This window comes from Chenopodium quinoa, unplaced genomic scaffold, assembly GCF_001683475.1.
Source record: "Chenopodium quinoa cultivar QQ74 unplaced genomic scaffold, ASM168347v1, whole genome shotgun sequence".
NCBI classification, from domain to species: Eukaryota; Viridiplantae; Streptophyta; class Magnoliopsida; order Caryophyllales; family Amaranthaceae; genus Chenopodium; species Chenopodium quinoa.
In genome coordinates this window covers 396,668-415,371 of record NW_018743743.1, presented here as the reverse complement: position 1 = coordinate 415,371, position 18,704 = coordinate 396,668, and positions in this window count along the sequence as shown.

Here is an 18,704-nt window from a genome sequence, read left to right as displayed (position 1 = left end):
AATGACCTCATCTCCTACCTTAAGGGAAATCTTTGCACTCCTCACATCAATCATAGCACCCGAGGTAGCAAGAAAGGGTCTACCTAAAATTATTGGAATGGTAGAATCTTCATCCATTTCAAGCACAATAAAATCCACCGGGAACACAAACTTCCCAACCCTCAATGGAACATCTTCTACCTTACCTTTTGGAAACTTGATTGACCTATCGGCTAATTCCAAGGTAATGTTAGAAGGTAAGAGTTCCCCTAGTTCAATCCTTTGATAAACCGAATATGGAATTATGCTAAAACTAGCTCCCAAGTCACATAAGGCATTATAAATTTGCATCTTGTTAATGGCACAAGGGATGGAGAAGTTTCCGGGGTATTTCAATTTTGGTGGAATTTTGTTCATGATGATAGCACTACAATTTTCGGTCAATTTGATAGTTTCCACAACCACACAGGTCCTTTTCCCACTCAAAATGTCCTTGAGGAATTCGGCATAATTTGGTATTTGGTTGATCACATCGGTAAAAGGTAGAGAAAGATGAAGTTGTTTTAGCATATCAATGAATCTCCCAAATTGCTCATCCAATTTGTGTCTCATGAATTTTTGTGGGTAAGGGAGCTTGGGTTTCACAATTTCTTTCTCTACTCTCACCTCTCTAGGTGTCTCAACCACAACCTCATCCAATGATGCCCTATCCCCCTCATTCTCAACCAAGGCTTTCTTAGGAATCTCCTTATCCTCACCCTTCCTAGGCAATCTCTCCTTAAGAACCTTACCGCTCCTAGTAACAATAGCATTTACGTGTTTCTTGGGATCAAGACCTTGGGAAGGTAAAGAAGAAGGGCTTGCATGATCTTTCAAAGCATTAGCAAGTTGAGAAATTTGATTTTCAAGCATTTTATTGTGGGTCATCATTTCATTGAACTTCTTATCACTAACAGCCATGTATGTGTTCAACAACTTGGTTTGATTCTCAATTATTTCTTCCAAATTGGTCCTAGGTGAAGAAGGTTTGGAATAGGAATTTTCTCCTTGAGTCCTTGGAACAAATCCGGGTGGGGGACCTCTTTGAGCATTATTTTGAAAATTGCCATTCCCTTTATTGTTCCAAGTACCTCTATTTTGATTTTGTCCATAACCTTGATTATGGTTACCACCACCTTGATTATGGCTACCACTACCTTGGTTGTGATTTCCATAACCTTGGTTTTGATTACCATAATTTTGGCTTTGATTTTGGCCACTATAACCTTGAGTATTATAGCTACCACGAAAACCTTGGTTCCCTTGGTTTCTATACCCACCACGTTGATTATAGTTGTCAATATTGCCTTGGTTTTGGTAATTCCTATTCCATTGACCTCTTTGATTATCAAACCTTTGAGCATTATTATTTGACACATAATTCACATGCTCACTCTCATTGTTATCAAACTCATCAACACATTCATTAGGAAATGACTAGAGTCATGATCATACGATCCACATGCATCACAAAACAAACAACCCATAGGCATATTATGTGAAGAGAGAGGGGTTGAGAGTTAGAAGGAGTACCTCTCCCTTTAAATTGGGAGGGAAGATTCGTAGCTTGGGATGAATTAGAAGTGCTCTCCAACTTGGCTTTGATTGCAGTCATCTCCTTTCCCAAGTTTGTCATTTGGGAGGAAAGGTTGTTGATCGCATTTAGATGGTCTACCGAGTACAATGAAGATTGCTTGCTTGAAGAGTCTCTCTCCCCATCTTGCCAAACTCTATAGTAAGTCACCACGTCCTCAATGATGTCCACCACTTCTTCTTCGGACTTGTTCATGATAGGACCCCCGGCCCCCCCATCAAGGAATGACTTGCCTTGGGGACTTAAACTACCATAGATGATTTGGACCACTTGGTATGTTGGGATTCCGTGGTGAGGGCACTCACTTTGATACTCTTTGTATCTCTCCCATGCTTCGTAAAGGCTTTCATTTGGCCTTTGCTTGAACCCTTGAATCAAGGCTCTTGCCTCCGCCGTCTTCTTTTAAGGGTAAAAACGGGACAAGAAGGCCTTTGTAACATCATCCCATGTTCTCAAAGAATTGGGCTTCACCTCTTTATCTAACCACTCTAAGGATCTTCCTATGAGAGAGGAGGGGAACAACTTGAGGCGTATGAACTCTTGAGAAACTCCGTTGACTTTGATGGTGTTGCAATATTTTTCAAATTCTTTAAGATGGTTCAACGGGCTCTCATTCTTAGCCCCACTATATTGCCTCTTCTCAATTAAGGTGATCATGGCCGGCCGAATCTCGAAATCATTTGCCGGTGTTGTAGGCGGAGCTACGCCGCTCTCAAACCTATAAGCACCGGGTATTCCTAGCTCCTTCAAGGCCACTCTCGGATTTTCTCCCATGCCTTGCTCTTCTTCAATCTCTTCTTCACTTGAAGAACTATACCCCAAGGAAAATCGATTAGCTATTCTTCTTCTTGAGAGAGTCATCTCAATTTCCGGGTCAAAAGGCACAATGGATCGATCACGAGCTCTATGCATGCAAAACTTCAAAGAAAATATTAGTAGCACGGCTACAAGTGTAGCCTAAAGAAACAAAATCTTTTTGTATATATATTTTTTTTTCAATTAAAATGAAGTAGAACTAACAACAAAAGCTAAGCACCAATAGCACTCCCCGGCAACGACGCCATTTTGACGGGGGGGGGGGGAAATGTATGTCGTTATCTACCCTTTCCCCAAGTCAAACAAAATTTGTAAACACCTAACCAACCTTATATGAATATAGGGCAAGTTAAGGGTCGATCCCTAAAGAATGCAATGATGAAAACTAGAGTCTAAGTTAAGCTACCTCGAAGATGGAGTTGATATTATGGTTGGCACTATGGTAAAATAAAGCAAGTCTAATCAAGTAAAACAAAGGTCTAAACACTAGAGATATGGGTTCCATGTGCAAGTTCAATGATAATGCTAGTTTAGAGATCAATCAATTAATTAAAGTATTACAATGGACAAACAATAGTAGCAATCAAGAAAGTTCAAATGCTATCTCCTATAGGCTAATCTAGGTGTCACTATGAAAGGCAAATCAAGAAGAATAACAAGCAAACCCAATCAATTAGAGCAACTTTCAATTCTATTGTTCATGTCATTAAGTGTTGCAATGCAATCTAGATTAATCTTATAGGTTGATCACTCCTAGTCTAATCAATCACATGCAAAACTATGTAAACCAATTTAATTGCAAGAAATCAATCAATCAAAGAGCATCAACTAGCAATTTCATTAATCAAACATGCTTCCCTCTTTCCCTGGCAACTAATCTACTCACTAATCATGGTGAAATTCAAGAACAAATAACTAGAAAGTTCTTTAATCTTCATTTCTATATCAAAATCTAAGAGAAATAAAAAATAATCAACAATATCAAATTCAAATCCAAAGAAGAACAAGTAACAAGCAAAAATCAAATAGCAAGTAAGTAAAAGATGAAAGAAGGAAGAGATTCTCACTAATATTGATGATTGAAAATGAAGAAATCCAAACTTGATTGATCAAATGTTGAGTTACAAATCAAAAACCAAGAACTTCTCTCTAACTTTTCTCTAGATTCTCTCTCTAAAACTAAGCTAATGAAAATTATTAAAAGTCCCCCTTTCAAAAAGGAAATACAATTCTATTTATAAGCAAAGAAGAAATTGGCAGCTCCCACACCCTCTCTCGATAGACCCGCGCCCGCGGAAAAATGGGTACGGAACCCTCCGCGGGCTATCTGGGCAGACCCCACGCCCGCGGCAACAGATATCCTCGCCCGCGGCAGTGAAACTCGTGCCCGCGGCTAATCCCCTGCTCCCAAAGCCTGATCAGAGGGTCGCGGTCTCTCTGAATGGAGCGACCTCTCCATTTTACCCGCCCGCGGGGCAACCGCGGCAAGTTCCTGCCAAGTTTTAACAATTTTGAGTAACATGGGCCCGCGCCCGCGGCAAGATGACCCGCGCCCGCGGCCTGCTGGATTTGCCTTGGAAACCTCTCCGAGGCCTCTCCAAGCCCTCTCTAGCCAAATGCTTCTTCCTTGCTTGATCATTAAAGTCCCAAATTGAATCCTTTGACAAAGTGATTCTCACAAAACCTACACAAATACACAAAGAAAGGAAATAACAGGGAAAAAGAGACAAATAAAGTAAAACACGATAAAAACACGAGAATCATAAAGAAAAGAGGAAAAAGAGAAACTAAAGCAAAAAGGACAAAAAATAAGAGAAGAAAGCATGAAAAGGGGAAAGAAATAACCCTAAAAGACTACCCTATGAGTGCCATAAATGACACTCATAAATTTTTTACAACTAGGATCGAAATAATGCTGCGCGAAAATGGAAAATTTTATCGAGCACAAAAAGTTCCTGAGGCATGTAGGAATTAGCTCCAGAAAACAGAGTGTAGCACCGACGATTTGACTCTGGCGCCAGGCGACAACTTCTGTCTGCAGGCACTAAAGCCAAATTGCGGAGCCGACCTATGTTTGTTGGCGCCAAGTTCTTCCGATATCGAGCCAGAAATATGCGTTCTAATTTTGACCAGTTTTTAGCACTGTTTGCTCTATCCTACTTCCTGATTGAGTTTTTCTCACTTTTCTGAAATCATATGTGTTCTACATATGGACATAACCCTCTGGGAATTCATACTCCATCTACCTGATTGAACGCTCTTTGCAACAAAGGGTTCATCCGAGAATGTTGAATTCACAAAACCATGGAAGCGAGTTTTTTTTTAACTCGCGGTGTCCCATTCACTCGCGCCAACCCTTCAAAGGTAAGGCTTCCGTGCAATGCATCCGAAAAATTAACCATGGACCCTCTTTGACTAACCCATATCCCGAACTTTAGATAACTAGAGCCATAGTTAGGTTGCAAACACATTGCATCATATTGTGCCTACTTGACTAATTGTGCATTAATTGTTGTGCATACTCTATATGTTTTTCCTAACCGTTTGTTTGACTTGTGTTAACACTAAATAAACTGATTAATGACTAAAATAACTCTGAATAATTAATTAATTAATTAATTTGAGTAATCAAAGTCTAATAATTTAATCATAATTGACCTAGTACGACTTTAGGCATACCCTGTAGAGTAATAATACCGAAAGCAGTCCCAGAGCAACGTTCCAGCAATGGCGCTAAGATTTGGACTGCAGCGCCACTTTGTGGAAGTGCAGCGCCTTGCGACAGATCTATCGTTTGGCGCTACACTGCACAGTGCAGCGCCAGTCCTGTCGTTTTGACGACAGTTTGGTATGTTGCTCGAGTCATCACTTTGTGTCTAATTGAATAGTTTGCTAATCAACTCGATAATTTTTATTCATAATAATACCTTGTTAAGTCCTTAATCGAGTTTAGGCACTAATTCCCATGGTTTTATATAAGAGTCAAATCATGTCACTTGCACACACCATATAAAGCACACACTAATATGTATGCACACTTTGACCATGTCTAAGAGAGTCTTATATGCACGTGTTTTCTGTCATTTTTTTAAGGGGGTAAGTCGGATATTAATCCTCAAATTAAACCACTTTTTTGAACCCTACAAATATACATACTTGATTCCCAATAATATACACCTTATTTTTGCTTTTCTCTTTTTTTGTAAACCCGTAAAGTCAAAGTCAATTTGAGTCAAGTCATTAAAACAAAAATGGTTTAATTCACAGCGCGTGGGCAAGAAAGGAAGGGCGTTTGATTAAAGACAACCTTTTCATTCAAGTTCAACTTTTTGATAAGCCAATCGCTCGAAAAAGGAAAGCTAAGAAGATAATGGTAACTCAAGAAGAAGTTAATGAACTCAGGAACCAATTAATTACTGTGACTAAGGCGTTGAAGGTTTTAACCCTCAAAATTGATGACCCTGTGAAGAAACAACAGATGGACCTCATGCAAGAAATCTTGAGCAAGTTGTCTACTGACTACATGTTTCAAGGCATTTGTTCACAAGGGGTCTCTGTGGACAAGGAGCTTTTTTCGCATAAGTTCAATGGCAACGACATCCCGAAATTCAAAGCAACTGATAACCCTTATTTTCATCTAAGAGATTTTGAAACAATAATGAGTATTAAGGGTATTGATAAGAAAGTGTTTCCCTCTTTGTTTTCTCTATCTCTTGAAACCGTGTGCCAACAATGGTTCTTCTCCCTTGACAAAGAGAGAACCTCTATTTAGGTGTCAATAGTGAACGCTGTCATTGATAGGTACAAGTGCAACAGTCAAGTTGAAACTGATTATAGGGAACTTGAAATACTCAAGCAAAAGGAGAATGAAGGTTTTACTTTTTTCTTCAACAAATGGAGAGAAACCCCTGCTAACATGATTGAAGTACCAGCGAAAAAGAATATGTGAGGTTGTTCATCAATTAACAAGAACCTTCAAGAGAAGTACTCCAAGCATCTCAAATACCAAAATAATCTCCATACCTTCAAGGCCGTCTATGACATTGGAATTAATATTGAAGACGACCTAGCTAAGCTAAAAGCTGCTAACAGTAACTCCAACAGTGGCTGAAAAGGCAAGAAGAACGACAATCCTTCTTCTTCCAAAACCACCCACTCAAACAATGTTAGCACCTTTAATATGAGTGAATTCCTTGCTATGAACAACTAAGGACAAAAAAAACCTTTTAGGAGGAACTTTACTCCTATAGGTATGAGTTATGACACCGCATTTGACCGACTAAATGCAAAAGGTCTCATAACTCCTATTGGAGTATTTGGGGACCCACCAGTTGAAAAGAGGACAGCTAACTAGAACCCCAATGCACATTTTAAATATCACCAAGGTAGGGGCCATCTTACTGAAAATTTTTGGAAGCTTAAGGAAGCTATCCAAGATTTAATTAATAACAATAAACTGCCATTGCTTCCTGCCAGTAAGAAGACAAGCATTGATAATGCACCTCTCTCTCATTCCTTGTCCATCTCTGATGAGGAAAACGAGGTTGATCCCTCATCTCTCATCAAACCTATTAAAGAAATTCATGCTATCGAAGAAGAGGAAGAGATCTTTTTCGATGACATGGGTGACTTCCCTGAACCAGCAAGCAAAGAAGATGTACGGATGCTTATATGGTCCACGTGGGAGGGATCAAGTTTGCTACGTGATGCTCTCAAAGTCACAAAAAGTAGAGGAGCTTCTGAAAAAGTGTGATAAGATTCCACCCACGAAGAAGAAACCCTTCTCTCTACAAGTAACTAACGGACCCAAGAAGAATAATAAACTCTATACTCCAATTGGAACTTCATATGCTAATATGTTCAAAATACTCTCCGAGAGTGGTAAGGTCAAACCTCTCGAACCGAGACCATTTGAATCGCTAAAGAGGACAGATAGATTCTACTGTCAATACCATTAATCAGGGGGACATACCATTGAAAACTGTTTTAAATTTAAAGATTTAATTCAGAAAATGATTGATGATAAGAAACTAGTCCAAATTCCACAAGAAGAAGACATAAGCATTAACGGAGTTTGGGATAGTGATGAAGAAGATGTCTTCCTAAAAGACATGGAAGGACCTCCACCTTCAGTGTCATATTCAGATCAATAGATGATTTCTGGTTTGAAGAGGATTCATCTAAAGACGTCCTCACAAGATCTGGGAGAACGTAACCTCCCATCTCGACACAACCTATGCCGACTACGCAGAAAGTTCCCATACATATCATAGAAGACAATGATATTGTCAAGCAGTTCAAGAAGACCAAGGTTGAGCTGAATGTATGGAAGCTTCTAGCTACATCACGAGAACATAGGTTGGCAGTGATGAATGCTTTGGATAAGATAGGGATAGATTCAGTCACCACTCTTGAAGGGTTGGCTAACTTCCTTACGAGTGATCTACCTAGTCCTATCAACTTGATCACCTTTTCTGACAAAGATTTACCTCTAGAAGGTGACAAGCATTATAAGGTGCTAAACCTCACAGTAGTTTGCAAGAGAATGAACGTCCCAACTATTCTTGCAGACAATGGATCGGCTGTTAATGTCTGTCCACTCAGAACTGTGAGGTTATTAGGCATAAGGGATGAAGACTTAACCCCGTTAACACAAGGAATAAGAGCTTATGACAACACTCGTCGTCAAGCTCTTGGTAAGATTACCATGAATATAACGGCGGGAGCAATAGAACATGGTACTACATTCCAAGTGGTAGATATTAAAGCTTCATTCAACTTATTGTTGGGACGCCCTGGGCTTCATGACCTAAAGGCCGTCCCTTCATCTCTCCACCAACAAGTAAAAGCCATAGTTGGAGGAATTCCTATCACGATCGATCCTTCACCCATGAGGATTAAAGCTATAGAAAATCCAATCATTATTGTGGAGCATGATGAAGACGATGAAGATTTATGGGGCTTTAATGAAGAGGTCTCCTTAATCGAGAAGGATGAAAGGACCCCTCTCTTCCACGACCCCCACTCCAATATGACAATAAACGTTATTCTTAAGAAACAAGGGCATTTTCCTGGAATGACTCTAGGAAATAAGAAAGGAATAACAAAACGGCTGGAACTATTTGACCTCCCTAAGTTAGACACTTTCAGACTTGGTTTTGAACTGACTCAGTAAGATCTCAAGCGAGCCCAAGAAAGGTCTAAGACGCGTAAGCATCCAAAAGAATGTAATCCCAATGGATCAGTATCCTCTTACTCTCAATGGACAATTCATAAAGGAAGGATAAGACTATCCATGCTATGAATTTTCCGAACCTTTTGTTGTAAATGGCATAAGGCAACCGGGTTCGAAATTTTCTTAGATTGCTATTTTCTAGATGAAATCCCAGCTCCTATCCATAAGGAGAAAGCACCACCATGCTTTGACTTTAATGTCATGGGATTATCATTTGGGCGAGAAAAAGATGAGCCAAAGTACATAGAGGAGAACTCCTTGCTCATCCAAACGTTCCTATAAAGCGAGAATTTTTACCCCTCGAAGCTCATCAATCCAGCAAAAGGATCAATACAAGGGTGGCGCAAGACAGCCAAGGTGACTACTCCAAATGGAAGGAAAATCTCCATAACGATAGGGCAAGGACCGGTGTTTGAAGAGTCGTCTGAGTCAGAGTCAGAGTTAGAGTCTTTTCCTATAGAGTCATCCAATTCCTTAGTTGTAGCACCCCCCTCCTTCTTCTATCTCATCCCCTAGGATAGTTAGCAATCAAGTCCTTCAGGACATCTCTCTTTTTGATGTAATGATTTCTGAATTCAATAATATGTCTTCTTCCGCTTACTCCTCGTGCTTTTCTTTAACCCAAGAAAACGAGCATTGCTTAAATAACAATGAAAATGACAAAGAAATTATTAAAGCAATGGAAACACTTGAAAAGAAAACACAGATAATTGAGGAAACTAAGACGGTTGATATCTCAAATGATTCAACCATTAAAAGAAAGGTTAAAATCGGATTAACACTTAATGAACAAGAAAGAACCGATTTAATTAATCTACTTAAAGAATTTATTGATGTATTTGCTTGGTCATATGAAGATATGCCAGGTATTAATAGAGAAATAACTCAACATACTATACCGCTAATTCCAGGAAAGAAACCTGTAAAAAAAAGTTGCGTCGAATGAAACCCGACGTAGCTCTTAAAATATAATAATAAGTTCAAAAACAAATAACAGCAGGTTTTATCAGGGTATCCAAATACCCCAAATGGGTGGCCAACGTTGTCCCAGTTCCGAAGAAATATGGAAGGGTAAGAATGTGTGTCGACTATCGAGACTTAAATAAGGCAAGTCCAAAGGATGACTTCCCTTTACCACACATCGATATTTTGGTAGATAATACAACAAATCATGCACTTCTCTCGTTCATGGAGGATACGCAGGATACATTCAGATTCTCATGGCAGAAGAAGACATGGAGAAAACAACCTTCATACACCATGGGGTACTTACTGCTACACGGTAATGTCATTCGAGTTTAAAAACGCGGGTGCTACTTACCAACGAGCAGCGACTGCCTTACTCCATGACATGATGCACAAAGAAGTTGAAGTATATGTGGACGATATGATTGTTAAATCAAAAGATCGCCCAGGCCATCAAGTAGCCTTGAGAAAATTCTTTGAAAGGCTAAGGAAATACAACATGAGGTTAAATCCATCCAAGTGTGCTTTTGGAGTCACCTCAGGCAAGGAAATCATGTCAATGCCACCGCCCAAAACTGAGAAACAAATTCGAGGATTTATTAGCAGGTTGCAATACATAAGTAGGTTCATATCAAAATTAACAACAATATGTGAACCAATATTCAAGAAACTCAAAAAGAATGTACCAGTAATATGGGACGATGAATTTCAAAAAGCCTTTTAAAAGATCAAATCCTATCTCGCAAATCTTCCCATATTAGCACCAGCACTTCCAGGAATACCTCTTAGGTTGTACCTAACAGCCACCAAGGAAACAATAGGAGCCATGCTTGCGCAAGAAGTAGAAGGTAAAGAAAATGCAATCAACTATCTAAGTAAAAAGATGCTAGAATATGAAGTATGCTATACACCACTTGTGAAATTGTGCCTCACATTGGTGTGGGCCATAACTAAGTTAAAACATCACATGCTCGTGCATACAGTCTTTGTAGTTTCCCGAATGGATCCGCTCAAGTATTTACTCTATAAGTCTACGCTCAATGTCCGCATATCAAGATGGATAGTTAACTTAGCCCAGTTTGATGTAAGATTCATGCCTCAAAAGGCTATAAAAGGATCTGCGGTCTCATATTTCCTAGCGGATTTTCCAATAGAAGATTCAACGCCAATACACGACAATTAATTTCCAAATGAAGACTTGATGCTCACAGAATATGATACTTGGACCTTATACTTTGATGGAGCCTCAAACCAAAAGGGATGTGGCGTTGGAGTATTATTAGTATCACCTAAAGAAGAGCATGTCCCAAATTCCATAAAGCTAGATTTTGACGTTACCAACAACACTGCTGAATACGAAGTATGCGTGGTAGGCCTTGAAACAGCTTTGGCATTGGGAGTAAAGAAATTACGAATATTCGGGGACTCTTCATTGATCATCAATAATATTTCTAAAAGGTGGAATGTAAGGAGCGATAGTCTAGCCCCTTACCAGACTTATCTGGAAACTCTCACTGATCAGTTAGAAAAGGTAGAATACACATATCTACCTAGAGTGGAAAATTAATTTGATGATGCCTTGGAAAGACAAGCCTCAATGGTTAGGAATCCTACGGAAATCGAGCAAATGCCTCTAACTATAGAAAAAAGCCATAAACCGGCTTATATTCAAGCTATAGAAGATGATGAAGTGATCCAAGATGAAGAAGAACCGTGGTACATAGATATACTTAACTATGTCACCAAAGGAGATTACCCTCCTCATGCTGACAAAAGAGCAAAACGAGCATTAAGACTCTTGGCTTCCTAATACGTACTCATAGACAACAAGTTACATAAAAGGGTACCTAAGGGTCGAGCTCTCTTATGTGTAGGGAAAAAGGATGCTCAAAGAGCTATAAAGATAGTTAATGAAGGCATTTATGGAACTCACGTTAATGGCAAAATGCTAGTCCAAAATATAATGCGAGAAGGATACTATTGGACTACCATGAATAGGGATTGTCATCAATATGTAAAAAGATGTCCTAAATTCCAAACCTACGCCGCTTTACAACATGTTTCTCCATCTCTACTCTACACCTACACTTCACCATGGCCATTCTCTACATGGGGAGTTGACATAATTGGTAAAATTACTCCTTCAGGAACATCCCTGTAGCAATTGATTACTTCACAAAGTGGGTGGAAGCACAATCATATGCTAAACTCACTGCAAAACATGTAGCACTCTTTATCAAAAGGAACATTATTTGTCAATATGGAGTCCCACATAAGATGATAAGTGACAATGGAACTCACTTTCAAGATGAGTGTAAAGAATTGTTACAAAAATATGGCATTCAACACCATCATTCTTCTCCTTATAGACCTCAAGAAAATGGAGCAGTTGAAGCAGCTAATAAAAATCTAAAGACTATCATCGAGAAAATGACAGAAAATTACAAGGATTGGCTTGACAAACTCCATTTCGCACTTCGGGGTTATCGCACGTTAATTCGCACATCAATAGGAAATACGCCATTCTCCTTGGTTTATGGAATGGATGACGTAAAACCTGTACAGATAGAGATGCCATCTCTACTCATTGCACTAGAAACTAAACTTGGTGAAGTTGAATGGACTAGGGCGAGATATGAGGAACTAATTCTACTTGATGAAAAACGACTAGAAGCTCTACATCATACTCAATGCTATCAAACTTGTATGGCTAGGCGTTTTAATAAGAAAGTCAAGAAAAGAATCATCAAAGTAGGAGACTTGGTGTTAAAAGCATTAAGGAAAAATGTTTAAGATCCAAGGGGCAAATTTAGGCCTAAGTGGTCTGGACCCTATATTGTTAAAATAATCCTATTAGGAGGTGCAGCAAAATTAACTGATATGGAGAGTAATGAGTTCTCGAACATGACAAATCTTGACTAACTTAAAAAGTACTACCCAAAATTACTTGAGTAGGATACTCAAGAGAGCTACGTTTGGCCTGATTCCTTAGGAAAGGATATGTAGCAACCCTTTACAAGGTGCGACCACTTTACTTTCTGCAAACATTGCATCCCAGAAAAAAAAAATTCGACGAAGCATCGGCGTCACAGAACCTTAGCGCCAGACGACAGCGCTTGTCGTCTGACGCCAAACTATCGCAGCTGGCGCCAGTCGTAAAGGAGCAGCGCCGTTTCTTCTGGGGCCACCTGGGAATATTTCGGTGTTTTTCGGAAAATTTTCGACTTCTGTACTCGAAAAAATTTCTGGAAAATTAAATTTTCTGTTTTCATTGCTTTAATAAATAAAATTTAAAGGAGATGATTTAATTAAAAAGCTGAAATTTCATTAATAAAATAAACTAACAAATTACATTATTGATGGAATTTAAAAAAAGCTTAATAAAACAAATTAACTATAAATTTAAAACTAAGTCTAATAATTTGAAAGTTAAGCAATGCTTCAACTTTTCTTCTCTTTCTTTGCTCTCTTCTAATTTTTATCAGCATCCTCTTCATCGTCCATGGCTTTAGCTAGTAGGCATCCTTTAGAGGACCTACATTCAATTTTGGAGTAAATAATTTCTCCCTTAGCTAGGACACCATGTTTCTTCTCTACCCAAGCCTTCTTCTCTGAAGTGTCAGCTTTTCTTTTCCCTTTTTTCCTTTGTATAACTCTTCTTCTTAGGCATCTTAGGTGTTTTTAATTCAACCTTTTCACCCAATCGTTCCTTAATAGGAATTACCTTGTCACCTAGACGACTCTTCACATCAGTCTTACTCTGATTTTTCTTCATGTCCTTTGAAGGTTTCCTGAGAAGCCGCCTCTTCACGTCATTGGGCAAGGAAGGAGGAACCTTTTGGGTAATCACTTCCCATAAAGGTATAGCGCTCCAATACGCATCAAATTTTTCTACTTCTTGAGAAACAGGGAATTCATAGGGACGACAAAGATCCCTAGAAGGAATTGTTTGAAGTAGGTCGTACTGTCTTTTTACCCTGCAGGGATAATAAAAAGTCATCTTAGTTAAGCTTGGAAGACGACAGAAAGGTTGTTTGTTGACACCAACCATCCTCTCTATTTTCCACCAAGGGATGACCCACTTGATGGCAAAGTTACAAGAGGCAAAGACTTTCTTCCATTCATGGCGCCCCATCTTAGAGAAGCGTTTCTTTCTCCTCACAAAACAGTTTCGAGTGTATTTTTCAACATTATCGGGAGGACTAATTAATTCTAGTCTCTCAATTAGCCACATCTGCAAAAAAAAAAATTCAATGCAAATAAATTAATATTACTATAAAAAAATATGTTTTTGATTTCTGTAATTAAAAATATTAATTTTCTACCTGTAATAAAATTGGAGAGCCTCGAAAAGGTGCTTTTGGATTTCTCTTCAATTCATCTAGACTAAGCATAGTCTCTCCAACAATTAATGGCATTCGATTTCTCCCAGATTCAATCTGCTCCAAAACAGTTGATATAATTGCTTGGCCATCATTAGTTCTACCACTACTGAGAAGATATTGGTTAAGCATGCAAAAGAGAAAAGCCCTTCTTCTATAAACATGAAAAGATTCAGAATAAGGTCTATTAAAGTAATGGCGTGCAAATTCTTCGAAATTAACTATGCTACCATCTATAATATTTGTTAGATCTTTGTCTCTTAAATTAAAGAAGCGCTCAAAATATTTATAATAATATTCATTTATTTTAGGGATTACTGCAAGATCTAATGCAAGGAAGCCTAAGATAGCACTGAATTCTTCCGGTAAAGGGCTAATTTCATCACACCATAGTCTAAAACAATGAGTATCCACATCCCAATACTCTAAGGCGGTATGAATGAAGTCTATATCAAGATCTACCCCCTTGACACCATAAATACCCCCCATTTGAAAAAAGTCTAATTCTTTTCTCTCCTTTGCAGTAAGAGACCGACACCATTTGTGAGTGAAGTTGGTAAAACTCTTAGTAATTAAAGACATGATTATTTTTCAAAAGCTAAGAATATGTTTAATCTGCTGAAATTATGAAGAAAATCGGAAGACCAGGGGATATTTATACACAACATCGGCACAGTTTCAATCCGCAAAGGATTCGGAGTCAGCGCTCACCAGCGCCAAACGCCAGAGTTTGGCGCAAGCGCCAGCATTAGCGTCTAGCGCCAACACAAAATGCATGGCGCCACGGGACACTAACGTGTCTTATCAGCGAGCTTTTCAAAAACCGAGGTTTTGTTTTTGCTGATTCGAATATGAACAATGGCTTTACGATTTTTTTATCCTTTCTTATACCCTTTTAATTAATATATTTGAATTATATTTTTTCTTTTTTGGATTTTATTTAGACTTAATTTTAAGTTAATTGTAAGTCCAATTTTTATTTTTCATTGTCTCTTTTTAGGGGAGAAAGTCGGATACCCTCCTTCAATAATAAAAATGACGGAATTTTTTGCGCAAAATTATTAATTATCACAATTCTTTGCACACACAAATAAGCACATAAAAATGAAAAATAAATGCTAAAAAAATGAATAATAATATTTGTATACAAATATTTCTAAGAAATGAGTCAAGTAGGAAAAGTTCTATACAAGTCAAAATAAAAAACATATATATAAACTATGGCGCTGGAGGACGCAGATGATGAGAGACGCCCATCATATTATAGAAAAGCGCAGTACGAGGAGTAAGCTCTCCACCAGCTCTAGCTCCAGTCTCCTCGGGAGGCGGAAAACTCAGCACAGGACCCGTCAACCCAAAATCGCCCTGAGGCTGAGGAGGCTGCTGCGATGACGAGCTGACCTCGTACATCCCACCACCTCTAAGAGCTGAGGAAGCCTCTCCTTGGCCTACCAGCTCAGCACGTGCGCCCTCAAATGAAGAGCCTGAGCCCTCCACCGCCTCGGTCTGAGCAGCCTCAGATCGTCCACCCCAATCGCCAAAACCAGTACGGCGACGTCTCGAGCTAGCCCTTCGCAGGGTCTCTCTGTACCTCAAGCCTCGTTCGGGTTCGAGAAGGAATGGGTTGAGTTTACAAGAAGAAACCAAGTCAGAAACAATCAAATAGAAACATAATAATGCAGAAATAAGGAAGGCTACCTCCTAAACAGCGTCGTCGCGACGACACGTAGCCACATTCCTCATCCGAACGAGCTGGCTCCGAAAGGCGCCTATACACCGTGCCATCGCCGTGACCACCTCGCGCGAGTACTGTTAAAGGAATAAAGTCAGTAACCATGCATAACAGATATGAACGAATTGCAAATAAATGAACTTATCCGAGACTGGTGGCGATCAATCGACCGCTCCACGAAGCGCTGATCCTCAGGAGCCGGAGGAATCATCTTCTCGATTGGCCAGTATGTCCCCTAGTAATGGATAGACATACGAAGTGGCACGAACTCAGTAGGCCCAGCTTGACAAAAGCAAATCAAAGTCAGTAAAATATCACTTGGGGGCTACTTAGCAAAAGGTAAAAGATAAAAATCGTACTGCGCAGCTAACCTAAGGACAACCAAGTCGTTTCACGGCCGGTACTGCACAATAGGTTCCTGCGAAGAATGCCAATGAGATGAGAATCTACCAAAGATAATACAAAAAGTGTTCAACTATGCAAACCATACCGAGAGGATCTGCTCTCGAACATAATCGGTAGACATCCGAACGTGGCGGCCTTCCTAGCTGGCGCTCACTGGAAACCTGCGTGGCGACGGTCTCGCTGGCGCAACTGAAGGAAAGTACTCGTAGAACCAGATCTACAAAAGACAAAAAGTATCACCAAGTGCTAACCAAAAGCTTAGAGCTAAACTTTTTGGGTGATAAGATATACCACTATGACTCTCTAGAAGCTGGACAGAGCAACGTTCCTTGTGAAGGACCGGTGTCAAAACGAGTCTCGCAACGCTCGAACAAAATCAGCATAGGCCAAGCTGGCCTAGTCATAAGTCCCGATCAAGTGAAGATCACAAAATGCAGGAAGGTAGCAAAGCAGCACTCTACTACCCTTGTAAGGATAAAACATCCCTGACAGCAAGATAAGCGCAAAGATGTGCACCCGCTGCACTCGGGTGGTCGCATCATCCTCAAAAGCCGCCGTTAGAGTCGATCGGCGAATATCCTTAGCAGTGAACTGAGTCGACTCTACCTCAGCACGAGCCCGAACAACAATTGGACCCAACAACTCCTCAACCTTAGGAGAGAAGACGTTGGTGTTGCTATCAAACGACAACGCAGTAGAACTAAACTCCAATCCTATAATGAGACTAAATTCAGTCGAGGTGACCATCATCTCACCCCCAAGGAAATTGAAAAGTTTTGGTGGTGTCCCAAAAGAACTCCACCAGAGCGCGAGCCATGCGGTGACCCCGGTCATAAGCAATCATGGCCTCCGCGGCCTCGAAAAACGCAGTCAACCCACAAGACTCCCGGAGAAGTCTCACATCTCCGTCGACACTAATGTGCATCTTATATAGGTCGCCCAGAGTATCGCTGCCTGATCCATGGCAACGCGTCCTACCAACAATAATCCCACGCCGCACCCTCTCAAAAATGCGGTGGACGGGGGAGAAGTACAAAGTCCGCTCATCCCACACAGGGAGGAGATCGAGAGATGTGGACAGGTCATTGTCTTCCTCTACGGGCTCATGCTCCCGTCGTGTGTCTCGGGACTGTGAACTCAAACATCATTGTCTAGCCATACTACATTGTGCAAAATCAACATAAATTAAGGTTCTATAGTATCTAAGGTTCGCCTAGCCGCATGATATTATGTTCGCAAAAAAACAGAGTACGTAGTACTAAAACAGAGCACAATTTCAAATTGAGCATACTCGGCGTTTTTCAAGCATCCAAACAATTTCTTGTAATACTATGGTAACTATTGTGACAAATTGGATAAAAATTGCTAGAAAAGACATCAAGAACAAGCCACATTGTCTTTCTTACCTTAAGAGGTCCAACAATGGTGATTTGTTTGTTTCTTCACCAAATCGAGTCAACAAGTCTCAAATTACTCCTAAGGCAATATATAAACATAATCAAGCAATTTCATGGCATAAAATTGGACAAACAAAGCGAATTAAGCAACTTAAGGTTCGAATTTTCAAGAAGTTCATGAACCAACATGTGCAAAATTCATCAAAACCGGAGTAAGTTTGAAAAAAAATTACATACATCGGGGAATTAGATGAAAAAAGCTTCAATTTGATACAAATTTGAGCGAATTTGGTTAAGAAACGACCAAGATTGAACACTTTGAATTTTCGCGGCAATTTTCGAAGGCAAAGAGCAGCAGCAGCGAAAATGACGAAGAAAAGGGATATATACGGAATTCTCAACTCTAGCGCCAATTGACAGTTTTGCGCCAGACGTTAGAGTTTTGCGCTTGGCGCTAGAGCCAACATTGTGGCGCCAACAGTATTTTAGCGGCGACTGAACACTAAGCTAATCATAACGGATATTTCGACCTCTTACAACAATTTTGGGTTCCTTGGTACGCCAGTTAGCCCCTCTAAGAAATTTGACATGATTTAGTAATCGGCTTGATTACAATTGCATTAAGTGATCGACATGATGAATGGTCGTCTCACTTAGATTAAAGTGCCATAGCATTGGCTCATCAAAGGCACCGACGTAATGGTTCATAAGCAGCAAAGGCACCGACGTAATGGTTCATAAGCAGCAAAGGCACCGACATAATGGTTCATAAACAGCGGGAGCACCGACATACTGGTCACAATTCAAAGCAGCAAAAGCGTCGACATACAGGCATAGAAAAAGCAAAAGATCGACAGGCGTTGTTCTTCAGTGAATTTCCTCGTAATATTATCACAACAAATGAGGATAACTTCAGGCGAGGATATCTTTGACTGCGTTCCCTAGCTTGTGGAGAGTTGTCACAAACAACTGGAGATGATTTCAGGCGAAGTTATCTTCGATCGTGTTCCCAGCCTTGCGGAAGATGGTCACAAAGCGCTAGAAGGTTGTTTCAGCAGAAGCAATCTTCGATGGGGTTCTCTAGCTTGCAGAAGCCTATCACAGCGGAAATTGGAGGCAGTTACAGGCGTAACAGTCCTGAAGCGATATTCTCTAGCTT